At 35.0% G+C, this 14,180-nt stretch overlaps 1 protein-coding gene across 1 annotated transcript in view; it reads left to right on the top strand.

Moving 5' to 3' along the window:
* The first annotated feature begins 807 nt into the window (after positions 1-807).
* The window catches only part of zgc:91976 (uncharacterized protein LOC492359 homolog), a 22,815-nt gene continuing 9,442 nt past the window's right edge, over positions 808-14,180 (top strand). Inside the window, exon 1 of the mRNA XM_024297741.1 lies at positions 808-946. The gene's annotated coding sequence lies outside the window, so the exon portion shown is untranslated. The remainder of the gene's footprint in view (positions 947-14,180) is intronic.

A 14,180-nucleotide genomic window follows, 5' to 3' on the forward strand; every position in this document is an offset into this window, starting at 1 on the left:
GTTTAATCTCAAGATGATAATTATTAAAACACAATGTGGCCCTTTAACAAAAATGCATCCAAAAAAGTAAAAAGGTAAGATGTATCATTTTTAAGACTATCTTGTAAATCTGTATAGCATTATTAATTTAAGGTGTACTTGTCATAAAACAAGGGTTTTATGTCCATATTGATAAAAAATAGAAAATACACCAAGATGTACAAAATCCTTAATAGGTCTTCTTTTTTATGTCATAAATTTAGATAAAAATTTAGTTTTAGATTAACTAATGTGCTATTACATTACCAAGTATATTATGTGTGCTTAATGACCTTAAACAATAATGTTGTGTTATTTATTTAGTACTAATAAAATATATACAGCTTGGTGTAATTTCTTTATTTTAGTTTTACTTTTTAAAATACACTTTAAATATATATATATATTTTTACAATTATTTAAAATAAAATATTGCTCCTTGCAAGAAAGAATAGAAAGGAAGAACAGTTCAAACCTGTACCAGTAGGTGGCCTCATTGAGCAAATGAAAATATTTTTCTCGAGCCACGAATTTCCATCGCAGTAGCAGTTGTCATTGCTGGTGCATTCAAAGACTTCTCGTAAATAAAAACTCTTTAGTTTGACCTGAAAATGTTTATGTAATTTATTCATTCAAACATAAATTATAGTGTTGTATTTTGGTTGTTTACTCTAAGTAAATATAAATAGTTTATGTTGTCGTGTTCTTGTCAAACACAGTTGAGAATTTCTCATATGTCGCGGCGCCTCGTCCACCTGTCCAACACTTACACTGGTACGTGAACGCGCCAAGTAGTGACGGTTTTGAAGGGAACTCCCCGCGTCGCCAGTCACAAATCGCTTTGCGATGAAAACACCGGACTTACTAACTGGGGAGGGAGTCGCAACACATTGCGGCTGGATACGTGCGTGAAGATTTCAACATCAAGGTACTTTCTAAAAAACACGTTTTTACTCCCATTTTCAGCTCACCTAGCATTCGTCCGTTTTCTGTCTCGGTAAGCTTTATTGAGTCGTGAACATTCAAGTGGAGCAGCTGTTGTCTTAACTGTGGTATAACCAACTCCAGAGAGAAACACATCTTGAGGCTTAGTGCACGCTAAGCGGCTCTTCTGGGGCCTGCGACCTATCTTTAAACACAACATTCATCGGTAAACGCAGCGTTAGCTAAGCGATGCTGCTTACTGGCCTCGAAGAGAAACATTTTTACCAGCTGTCGACAGAAAATATACGCCTGGTATCGTTAATAAAAACCCAAAACAGATTCGGAAAGGAATTAGCGCGAACTTTACCCAAATCATTGAGTCAAACTGAATAAATATAGTGCTTATAAATGCAAACTAACAGTTTGCATCCCACACCTTCATTCCACTAGCCAACAGATGTCTTAAATCTTCCCATGAAACAGGAGTCCATCTTTAGCTAGTGGGCTAGCTAGCTGGACTCCTGAAGACGCCAGGCTGCCTGTCTATTTTTGGTGGTCCAACTGTAAACTCTGAAATCCACACAACAAAGAGAGGTTCCTAGAAATTATGGTGTTTTTTGTTTAGTTTTCTTTTTTTCCAGAACACACATGCGCTCCGTGTGTCAGACTTGATGTTCGTATAACGGTCCCAATCACACAGGTGTCTCTAAAGTTGCAAAAGCAACGGAATACTTTCAAAGCGGATTACGTAATAGCTTAATAAAACACATGAGTCCATTTGGCTTGCGTTTTTCCTATCTAACTCCCCCTATCCCTTTATAGTTTATTAAGTTTGAGCAAAATTGAATTATACTGCCAATTGAAAAAAGCAAGAAAGTTCTCTTTATTCTCGACCCACTCCGATGAAAGTCGTGCCTTTTTGCGTTTTTAATAGCTTGTGTAGTTTTTTTTATTATGAATAACAAATAAGCAGAAAAACAATCAAGAAAATGTACGTTTCTGAGTACTTAAAATTAGAAATATATTACATGCCATAGAAAAAAACTAGTAGGTGTGACGTAGAAGCTACTACTGTAAGCTCCGCCCCATTCTGATGTACCCATTCGTTGACAAATAAATCCATGGTTTTGTCCGAATCCCCCCAACCCCTAACTACTAAAAAGCTATACAGTGCAGGACTATATAAATATAATTTGAACACAATGCTCACTACTTTTCTTTAGTTTTTCTAAAGACCAGATGTGACGTCACTGATTTCACTAAGTCAAAATCGAACAAAAATGAACATTTCACAACATTTATTTATGATTACTGTGTTCTGATGGTGAAAATATGGATGGTTTATTCAAATATTACATTTAAACATGTTTTTTTGTCTGAAATTGTTCGGCCGCAATGCATTGTGGTCTGTAATCGCTAATCTAGCGACCATCGATGCATGCTAGTTTTTCGCAAAGACTTCTGGGAAATTTCAAGTGCACTCGATTTTGGAATTGGTAGTTTCGGACAGCACTAAAAATGGAAAACGCACTATATAGTGATAAGGGGGGGGGGATTCGGACACAACCCATGTATGTCAGGGTGTCAAACTCAATTGAACAGGGGGCAAAAATCCAAAACAAATCATAGGTCACGGGCCGACCTAATTTATTGAATCCACTAAAACTAATTTTTTAAAACTTTAAAAATTTAACTTTCTAACAGTAACAGTGAATAACAATAAAAACAGACAGGAGTATTATTCCAGAATAAATTAACTTAAATCTTAAATACCTTTCGAAAAAAAAATTTTCCATAAAAATACATCCTTTTCATGTCACTGCAATAGTTTTACTTTAATAAAACTCAGCATAATTTTGGTTATACTCTATATGACCCCTGTTTACGTACTAAAATGACTCAAATTCAATCTGAAGGGCTTTATCTGATTTGTTAAATACTTCAAGCTGCTGTGAGATTGTTTTGGCATCTGTTAACATTTAAGTTAGACGTTTATTGCAGTTTATGTAGCACATATTGCAATGAAGATGCGTTTTCAATTAATTATGCCGGTCTAATCTAAACCCATTGAAAGCTTTTGCCACTATGGTTGAGTTGTTACCACATTAGAAGGATGTGCTGAAGCCCTGTGGGTTTTTATTTACTCATTCTGATCTTTTTGATGTTTAATATTCTGATACAAAGATTATCATTCAATTTTTTTTAGTTTAGAAAAAAAACTCCTCCCCTCACTTTCTCCTTATCTGTAAATATTAACCTGAGTATTAAAGCTAAACAAATATTTGATTTCCGTCTGCTCTACTTGGCAAGGTCACATTTTTTCCTCCCACTTTTATTCCTATTTTTTTGTTACAGTTGGGTGGTGTGATACAATATTATTTCCATAAGCAGTTTTCCATCTGTTGATTGGGACAAAAAAAGGGAAAACATTTAGTTAGGGTGGGTGAGACATAACACGAGGAAATGCCTTGCCATGAATAAGTGGACAAAAAGAGACAGTGATTGAAATGAACACAGGGTGGGGGATTGTCTCCTGACAGGAACTCTTGAGAAAGCTACTCTTCATCTGCACAAGCATGTAGTGTGACTGCAGACAATTTCCAGTGGGTGAAATGTTAAATGGGGCTCATTGTTGTCACTGTACAGCGCCTTGTTGCAGAGAAAAGTGCCAGAAAATCATATCCCATGTCCAAATAGACTGATAATAGTTTTGCGCGTGTAATGTAAACAATAAACGGTCTATAACGAAGCTAGAAGTGATCGCTGTCAAATCTTTTAAAACCAGATTTGATCAAAATAGTTGGAGCAAGTCTCTTTTTTAGGCGTATTTTTTCAACACCCTTTCTAAACCGCATAAATCAATGGAAAACGCAATAGTCTAACTTCTGCATTGACAACGATGCACCATGATTTAAGACATTTAGATATAGGTTAAAGACCCACTCCGATCATCCTTTAAAAGCGTTTTTTCTGTGGTCCTTTAATTACTATTATGCCGTTTTTAGTCAAAATAAAAAAAAAAAAACCTATATCATTTTCTAGACCGTAGTTTCTGCGGAGCGGCAGTAGATTGTTATAAATTTGCTTCTAAGTTGTGGGCGAGACTGTCTGTGCAAAGCAACTCCTGTTGTGGGGCGGAGCAGTGCCGGGAGCTTGGCCCCGCCCAGTATTTTTCCATGTCACGCATAAGCTCTTTTTCAAACTGTATTCATTTTAGGGCTGGGCTAACAAAATCAATTAATCGATCCGAATCGATCTAAGCTTTAATAGATCAATCTATAAAAGTAGAGATTGATCAAATGCAAAGAGCTTAAGTCCGCTAGCTTGATGCTAATGTATAATGGGATTTTCCATGAGACGGCTAATGCTAACACGCGGTCAATCAAAACATACTTTATTTAATTACAAGCATGAATATTCCAAACTCTTTTAAGGAAATATAATTTTAAGTAACCATTTGTGATCTAAAGCACAATTTTTTGCTTATTCTTTCTTTTTCTTCTACTGGAATACAGTGCAATTCTATAGCGAGATTGCCACCTAGTGGCCAAACTGAAACCCCCTCCATCCAGGAGAGCCAGAACAATTGTTGGAGCTTCTCCATTCGCGAATCCATGTAAGACTGTATGTATTGGCAGTCTCATTATAATTTCACTAATACGATTTACAGTATGTGAACTTCATCAAATTAATATGAACATCTTTATAACATGTATATATTAATTTATTTCTGAACAAATGTGTCTTAATGTGTAAACTGTGAATTGAGTGGATCGATCGAAAGAATCTAAAAAAAAAAAATTGAATCGTATCGATCCAGGCTCTGGTGAATCTAATCGATTCTGGACATTATGGGCCATACCCAGCCCAAATCCTTTTGCCTGCCCCTGATTCACAATGGTTTGCATAAAGAAATAAAAGCTTAATTTTCTTTGTGTCTTCCATCATCAGAAAAATATCACAAGAACATGTTAAAAACACAATTTTTCTTCGGAGTGGGTCTTTTCGCAGTTTAAAATAGCCGCACTACTTGGCTAAGTTGTAGTTTCTAAAAGATTATTTTTTAAAACTTGTCTTCTTCCTTTTTGTCATTATCCTTGAGCTGGTGCTACATCAGAATTAGAGCTTGTCATCCTATTCGTCTTCTTCAAATGCCTCCTAAGTTAAGTAAAAATCGCTTTGTGACTTTAATAACTGAAAACGAATCCTGTTTTTTTTTAATCAAGTTATTTAGCGTTGTGCTAATTAATAATTCTTTGGAGACGTTTCTTTTTTTTAGACATTTTCATGCGCTAGCAAAGTGGGCTTAGGTTTCTGAGTTTCAGTTTTGATGGAGAAACAAACCTCCTTGTGAAATAATTCAAAGCTCAGGAAACAACATCGGCAGCAGTTTCTAAATGAGTTGAAGCATCAAACTGAGAGCAGCGGTTGGGCAGGACAAGATGTTACATGAAAGAGAAAACTGGAAGTGTTAGTTGTTCGCTTTGGTTATATTTTGAACAGCTCGCTAGCTTTTTTTATTGTCTAAAAATCGAAATGAGCACTGTTCTCTTTTAGCTTAAACAAGAAACAAAATAATAGTAATGTGCTGATGTTTTAATCTCAGTCGACTGCATACTCTGAATGTTCTCTTTGTAAGTGTAAATGCAAACTTTTCCTACATTTGGTTGAGTTCAAACTCATTTTAAGGTTTGCATAACTAACCGATGTGCATTTTCCGGGCAAAGCTCTCACTACGAGGTCAAAACAGTTGCCTTTTGCTGTGCTTTTCTTTTATCAGTTCCTAGAGTCAGAACTAAACATGGAGAAGCTGCATTCAGCTTATATGCACCACAAATCTGGAATAGACTTCCAGAAAACCTTAGATCTGCTGAAACACTCAGTGTATTTAAATCCAGATTAAAGACTCGCCTGTTCTCAGTTGCATTTGATTACTATGTATTCAAAAGTTTACGTCCGCACTGTTTATCTATGCTTGTTTTAAATTAAAATCTTTTTACTTTCTTTTAATTTAATTTTAATGATCACTTTTTTACTATTTCTTTTGATTGTTTTTTTTAATGTTTTGTGTAAAGCACTTTGAATTGTCTCTGTACATGAAATGTGCTTTACGAATAAACTTGCCTTGCCTTGCTTTGCTTCTGGCACTGGATTCCTGGAATCCAATGAATTATTTCCTTTCTGTCATGCTAACTATTAACAAGAGTTAACTTTTTCAAAGGTGGTGGTTTAATGCTAGAAATACAGATGAATCTTTTTACAGGTCTGTATTTGCATGTAGAATCATTACACATGCTGTCATGTGTTCTGCAGACTTTATAGTTGGAGTATGCAAACGGCAACAAAATGTTGCTATAAAAGTTGCAAACTAATGTTACAAATGGGGTTTTGTGTGACCTGTGCTTTGTTTATTAATTCAAAGTTGTCAGAAATAGTTCAGGTGCTTTCTCCTACATAGATTGAGATGCATTGTTAGATATTTTGTTTCTTTCCTTTTTTGACTCATGCTTTTTTCCTGATTTGTTGTGATAAAAATATTTTAGGTACAGGCAAATTCCCTTTTTTGTAAGCTTAAGTTGTTCAAGTTTCCATTTTCTTCTGAATCAGTTCAACACATTTTATTTTTTTAGCATGTCACATGATGTCCCACTTTCTCATGGCCTACAACATCTTTTAGAGATCTAGGGAGATGACGCTTTCATCTGACCCGTTTTATTTATTTATGGCAGAAATGCATAAACGTATATAATATTATTTAATGTACTTTTAATTAACTGTAGAGTGCTGTGTGTGGGATTGTGCTTCTGGTACTGACGATCTTCAAAACTGTGCAGTCATACGGCTCTATGAAGTCGTTTTGATTTATCATTCTGATCAATTTTTCTGTATGCAAATAAAAAATAAAGCAAATAGTATATGATTGTCAGCACTGAATTTAAATCACAGTTCAGCTACTTTTTTGTTTGCTTAGACTGATTAGGGCTGGGCAATTTATATTTTTTATATCACAATATCTGTTTTTTTTCATATCAGCCAATAATATATATCACAATATTACCCAATAAATATATTTATTAAATTTAACAATAAAAGTTCTGATGAGTCACCAGACAAGTCAACTAACACAAACTTCTTAGCTACTCAAACAATGGACAAGTTTACTTAATGTATTTATCACCTATACGTCTTGGGAGTGTGACATATTTTGTAGTTTTAAGCCTAAATTATTTATTTTTTTATACATAGAAATGTGTATACCTTCTCGTACCATTGGAGAAATAGACCTTAAAATCAAGTTAAGTTCAAGCATAGTTACATTCAGGTTCAACAGACCTCTTCCCCAGGTACTTTTATAAGTTTGCTAAAGTTGCAATGTTGTGATGTTTCTCACAGACTGCAGACAATTTAATTTTAGTTTGTTCCGAGACCTAAAAAAAATATTTTTAGTCTGTTGTTTAGTGTGAAAAATGAATATTTTTCACACAATTATTATTAGACTTTTAAAGAAGACCAATTATAATTTAGTGGTTGCAGGTATTAATGATTTTTTGACGCTTTCATTAATTTACTAAAGTTTTCAGTTTGTTAGGTATTTTTTTTTTGTCAAAATCAAAAAAACATTTTAAAGCTGAGGGGTAAAATGTGTTTAGATGAAGAGAACCACACTTGAAGACTTTTTTTCATGGCATACTTTCAGCTAAAATAGTGTCGCATATACTAATTTGATAACACTCTTAAATTAAAGTAGCAACTATCGTTATTATCATGTTTGAAGACAAATTGTGAAACAATGTTCCGTCTTTCAGCAATTATGTCTTCAGCCTTTATTCCTTGCACTGACTTTTGGTGTGCTGACATGTTGCTTCTTGCGCGTTCGACCTCTTGTGCAACTTTGTCAGTGAACCCAAGACAAGCCCCTGCATCTGTGTACCTGTGGGGAAGTCAGGCTGCCTACAGCTGCTGTGCTTTTTGCAATATTCTGTGTTATGACAAAACCATGTGACAACAGTGTGACTCCATCATTCTTCCATCCTGACACGATCACATATTTGTTCAGTGTCAGCGTAAGGAAGAGATGAATCGGTTCATTTGTCTATGTGGATCTGAGATGGATGATAATGGAATTTTATTTATTTATTCTTTTATCTTAACATTTTCTTCTCAGAAAGGCAGTTAATCTTAAATTATCTTATTTAGGTCCTCTACTAATGAGAAAATTGACTACAAGAACATGTTAAAAAAAAAAAACACAAAAAATACTATTTTCAATAAAGTATGTCTTTAAGACCAATCCTACTTGAAAAATGTATATATATATAGATATATCTTGATTATTTCCTGTACTTTGTTGCACATTTTTATATATTATATTTATTTCATGATTTAATTCAGAAGTCAGAATTTGCTTCAAACTGATTATATTCATTTTTTCTGATTCTCAGACAGCATTTCTTTGGTTATTAAATCAAACTTTGTTATAAGTAATAATTTAAACCATTTGAAAACATTATCATTAAAAGGAATAACTCTTACAATAAAAGCTTACTTGTTTCCAGAAGTCTTTACATATGTGATTTTTATTGATTTATTTATTTATGTAAGGAACACATGGGCTAAATGTTTCTACTTTGCACTGGTTGTCCCCTGTTGACAGCTCCGCTGTGTCCTAACCCAGTTTTATTTTCAAATGTGTATTCACGACATGGAGTTGAGTAAAGGGAGGAGGCCATTTGTGTGGCGGTCTGCTGAGGCTGTGATGCTGGAGATCTGAAACAGTGACTCATGAAGCCACAGGTGGTGGCCTTCTCATTAGCAGATTCCTGTTAGCACAGCAGTGTATGATGCCTAATTCATGTCCTTCTGCAACAACCATCCTGGTTTTATAGTGTTTTTCTACTAATGAACAAAACACCTGCTCGCTGATAAACTGTTTGGACACACGATGACAACAACTTTCCAGAGTTGTGTTTTTCCAGAGTTTGTCATTTCTCAGCACTTCCCCTTAGAACAGCGTTGTAAAAATGTTTTAAAGGAGCTCCTCAGGGGAATTCTTCTGTGTTTTGCCCTTACAAGTTGAGGCTATCTGAGGGCGAAAAATGGGCAAATTTGTATGTGGCACGCAGGTGCACAAAATATCAAGATCGTAGATCGGTTGGTGGGCCCATAGAGCGAAAATTTTCATCCATAAGTTTTTCTATGGGTATGCTGTGGATTATTTCAACAACGTGTAAGGGTGAAGTAGATGAGGCGGTGATATGTCATTTGGATTTTTCCTTCTTTCAACCCTACCGAACCCTGCGCACTGCGCTAGGGCACTATTACTGTTCAAGGGATAAATGGTGCGCTCTTGGTGCACCTGTTGCACACTTCTTACCTGCAGACCAACTGCTAGAAAATAAGAAATTGGCCAATCAGAGCGTAGTTTTTGTGGGGATCACTTGCGTATCACCTGCACACTCCATGCGTGCAGCATTTCTTTATGAGAATAGCAAAACTTTAGTGTTGAGTGTTTTAAAAACACATATTTAGACTTTTTTTATATGAATTATCGGGCATATCTTTTTAAGAAAGTTGGAAAATGTCAAGTTTTCACCACATATTGAACATGATCTAAGTTCAAAGTGGCTGATAAGAAAACTCTGATGACCCAGCATTCTAGCAGCATTTAAATGCATCACTAACGGATGAATGTTGGAGATGTAAAGAGTCTCACAAATCAGATGTGAGACTGTTTTTGCTTGTGTTGTGTGTAAGTTTCTTTAGTATTTTTTGTAATTTTTGCACATGTAAAAACCAAATAATGTAAATGTAACAACCAAATTATTTATTAATTATTTATTTAAATAGGGAAATCTTTTAATAAAAAAAAATTCTTATCAGAGACAAATGCGTTTTTTCCATTGTCAACACTAAATTATTCTACTAAACACTGCTAAGATGCTTTCTAAACTGTTTAACAACTTTAATGTTAAATTGTTCTTGGGAAATACTTTCCCAACTGACTCAGATGACCCCCAAAAAAACCCAAAAGAATTTGAAAAATACGAACAAATACTTGTAGTAAAGCTGGCAATCATCAGGAGCAGATGCTGGCACTTAAGGAGTCAGATGGTTCTGCTTTGGAGGAGGAAAAACGATTTAGTGTTTCCAAATACTTCTATATTTACCTGCAAAAACCATGTGTTAGCATTTCTGTCGTGAATATTATCCCCCCCTCTCTGCCGATGGGACTCTGCTTTGGGTGGGGCTGCTTACTCATGTGCACCGTCTTCCAGATGCAACAAGGCAGTTGCCATGCACAATGAGTAATGGTAGCGGATGGATTGACTCATGCAGGAAAGAAGTTAGTCAGTACATTTCTTTTTCTAAAGTTATACTCATCAGGGCACTTTTCAGGATTTTACTAAAAGGGATTTTGTAGTCTTAGCAGTTGGTTTTGCCTGTTTTCTACAGAAAGTGCACTTTAATGCAGTTTCTACAAGTTTCTGTAAGGGTTTGAAGAAGCTGTAACTCTGAAAGTAGCGTTGTAAGTCGGCAGCATTCCTTTTGTGTGTATTGATCTGTTGTGTGTGTTAGGAGGGGAGGGGTCGTAGGAATGTTTGTCTTTGTGAGAGAAAAGAGGAGTGGGCCTTGAGATTCGATCTCAAGGGTTGCATTCCACTCTGGAGTCAAGATAAATCCTAAATCCTGAGGGGAGTCATGCAAACGCCACCTTTTTGTGGAAAACCTTGATAAATCCATCAAAAGCATTGAAAATATTTTAGTCAATTTGTAAAGACACATAAATAATAAATAGAAGTTTGGATCAATTTAAGGAAGACGATCAAACTCGGCAGACGATTAGAGGAGAGTAAATGAAAAGGAGAGGTAAAATATTGTAGAAAAACAAAATTAATTTAGACGTTTTATGTGTTTTGATCTTATTCATATCTTTTCTTCTCAGTTACTTATTTATAGTGGATGTTGTACTGTCAAAAAATAGTTTAAAAAAGCTTCAGGAATGCAGATGTTGCTCAAAGTTTCATAAAATTCAAAGCATTTTACTTTACCTGGTTAGAGTTGTTTAGTTTATTTTGTAATATTATAATATCAGTCTCACATTCTGACTTGTTTTTATCTCAAAATTTCTTATGATTCCGAATTATTCATGTGTGCACAAAAAACCCCTCAGGAATTTAATTTCCTATTTGGCAAAATTTATTTTTTCACACTTTTCAAGCCTGTTTCAATAGCTGAGGTCACTGTAACCTTAAAAAAGCAAGTGTCCGGGCCATAATTAGAGTAGAAAACCCAGTTTTAAATGAGAACTAGGCTGAATTATTAATGATTGTGTTACAAAAAACACTCCGATCTGTCTCATTCTGTTTTAGATATGGGGCTTCACGCTCTGTTTAAAAATATACCGGTTTTTGTTGAGTTAAACTTAAAAAAAACTTTGTAACTGAAGTTGTTGCTGGGAAGTTCAATTTTAAGTTTATATATAGATGTAAGATTAAAACAATGCTGCACATTACTTGTATGTCATTTATTTAGCAAAGACTTTTCATGCATTGGCGTGTTAATACTGTCATGCATTTCCTCTACTTCCTATTGTCACTTAACTCAGCAAAACAGCTTGTTTGCTTACTGCCACGTTCTGAGTCGACTGTCTCGCTAACCCACAGGAACACAGTTAACTTGTAACCATATCAGCCTTCATTTCAAAGAGGCTGGCCTAGTTATGTAAATATTGAACTTGCATTGTCCACCTGGAGTTGTTTGTATATGTGCTGTAAAAGGATACAGGTGAGAGTGTCTGCTTTCCTTTTGTTACTTGCCTCAGTGTGTTAAAGCCCCCAAAGGCCCACAGTTTTTCACTGACTAAAAAACAAAACAAAACCAAACCTTAAGAGTGTGAGCTAAAAGGAAAGCACATTTCATTGTGTAGGAGGATCGTTTTTGTTTAGCGTCTTTGCAACATGTACTATTTTTGTTGTCCCATGGACATTTGGAGATCTTAATCTGATCCAACAAGATCATTTAAACCTTATTGAAATATAACAGGTTGCTCCAAACTGTTGTTAATACTAGCAAAGACTGAATTACTTATGTTTGTGCAGTTGATCTTTGCTCAATTTGCACAAAATGTTTACCAATTTTTTTTAGATCAAAATCCAATACCGGAAAATAACAAATGTATTAAGTATTTAATAAAAATATTAAACCTTTTGTCTATTAATTTAGCTCTTTGTAAAGACTTTTGAGGAAGTTGTAAGCTATAGCCTCTGGTCACATATTTGAACCAGGATGTAACCTACCTGACAGTACCTGCTCAAGCTTCCCTGTGACTTCTACCTCCATAAATGGTAATTAAACACTAAATCAGCTTTTTTTTATAGGACTTTAAAAGTGCTGACTGTTGGTCCTTAGCACATTTTTGACAATTTAAACTAAACTTGTTTAATTCCTGAAGTTATAGTCCAAAACTGTCTGTGTGCTGCCTCTTACAGGTTGAAATGAGGTATTACTAAGGATGTAACCATTCTTTGTGAATCGGTAAAAAAACGATTCAAACTTGTCAACATATTCATCGGTACAGAAAAGGTAAAAAACTGTTTGTTTCGACCTGTGCCCAAATTTAGAAAAATGCAGAGCAGAGGATGTTTTTGTGTTGTGGTGGAAACTTGTTAGATCCGATGGAGTAAACAAACATTTGTCAAGCGTTTTCAAGGGTGTTTATTCAACAGAGTAAAAGAAAAGAGATTCACGCTGGAAAGATGCGCAGAGAAGAGTCTGCAGATTCTCTGGTTGTTTGAAGGGGCCATCGCCTTTTATACAGTAACACAAACGAACTCTAATCAGGAACTTAGGATAGTGACGTAAGGTTTCAAATCTAAAAATGGACAAGATGTTCTAATGTAATCCAATATTATGATAGAATGCTCTCAGCCTGCCCCTTTTTGTGCATTTTTCAAATCTGGGTTGAGAGTGGAGTTGGCCTCCAACTATCCTGTTGTGTTACTCTTTAAGCAAGTTTGGAAAATTGATGGATGAATACATCTTTTGTTGGTTAAACATGGGAGTGTGGATAGTGTTTGTTCAAGTGTCAACTTGATACATTTTTTTTTTTTTTTTTTTATCGGTGCTGTCACAAATGTGATTGACTCATTGACCAAAGCTTTTCCAGCAACACACAACTCAAAACGTTAACTCTCACTAGACACCAACAGGATGGTGTTGCATAGGCCCCTGACGCTGCAATTCATAGTGGTGGAAAAGCAAACATTACATCACAGTTGACAGACAAAACCGCATTTGCAACTTGAGAGGATACAATAAAATCTCTCAACACCTCACAAGTATTCAGTTAATATATGCAAACAAAAATGTACATAGTCGACTACAATGTTTATTCTAGAATAAATCCACTTTCTGTTCACTTTTTCTGGCAGAGAGTAGTTTGACTTAAAGTGTGGTTTCCCCTCAGTGACTGAATTTCCTTGTCTGAGGCTTTAGTGTATTGCTTTGAGGTAACAGACACTATAGCCTCTTTAAATGTATGTGGGGCAGTTTTTCCGGTTACAAAATCCCCTTTAACTAACTAGATTTTCTTCTCTCCTAAGCAAGTTATCTCTTGTTTTTTTTTCTTTTTTTTACCCTTCCTGCAAATTTAAATGAGGATTTAATACAATTGAGTGTGTGAAGTTCAAGTTCCCTCAAAGAACATCTTGCCTTTTTTTTATTATTCTTTATTCAGTTGGCTGGACAAGATTTGAGTTTGAGTAAGCATTTTGAGTTAGTTTTTGTCTTCCATTTAACAACTTTTTTGTGTAACAACAGTTCTGAGTATTTTTGGATGAACAAATCATATTTCCTTCCTTTCAAAATGTTTCAATTTCATTTCCTGTTACCCTGTTTGGTGTTATCAGACGCTTTCATACACTGATAGATTCTAAAAACTATATATAATAAAAGCTAAAATATATTTTCCAATCTTTTGTTTTCAAAATAAATGTTGTAATTGAATAAAAGAAAAGAAAAGATGTGATTACTGTACATAAATACAAGTTCTGACGTTAGAGCCATCCCTCAGAAAAAAGTTTCCATTACTCTTTCTTCCTGAAGTCTTATTTGAATTTAGCATTGTTCACATGTCATGTCTGTTGACTCGGATGTATTAAAAAAGTTCCTAGTGGCTGTTTTTCTAGGGCCCAGTGAGGTTTAAAAATGGTAAATTGTCACCATCAGTTCATCAACTT

The sequence above is a fragment of the Oryzias melastigma genome, linkage group LG15 (genome assembly GCF_002922805.2).
Source record: "Oryzias melastigma strain HK-1 linkage group LG15, ASM292280v2, whole genome shotgun sequence".
Lineage (NCBI taxonomy): Eukaryota > Metazoa > Chordata > Actinopteri > Beloniformes > Adrianichthyidae > Oryzias > Oryzias melastigma.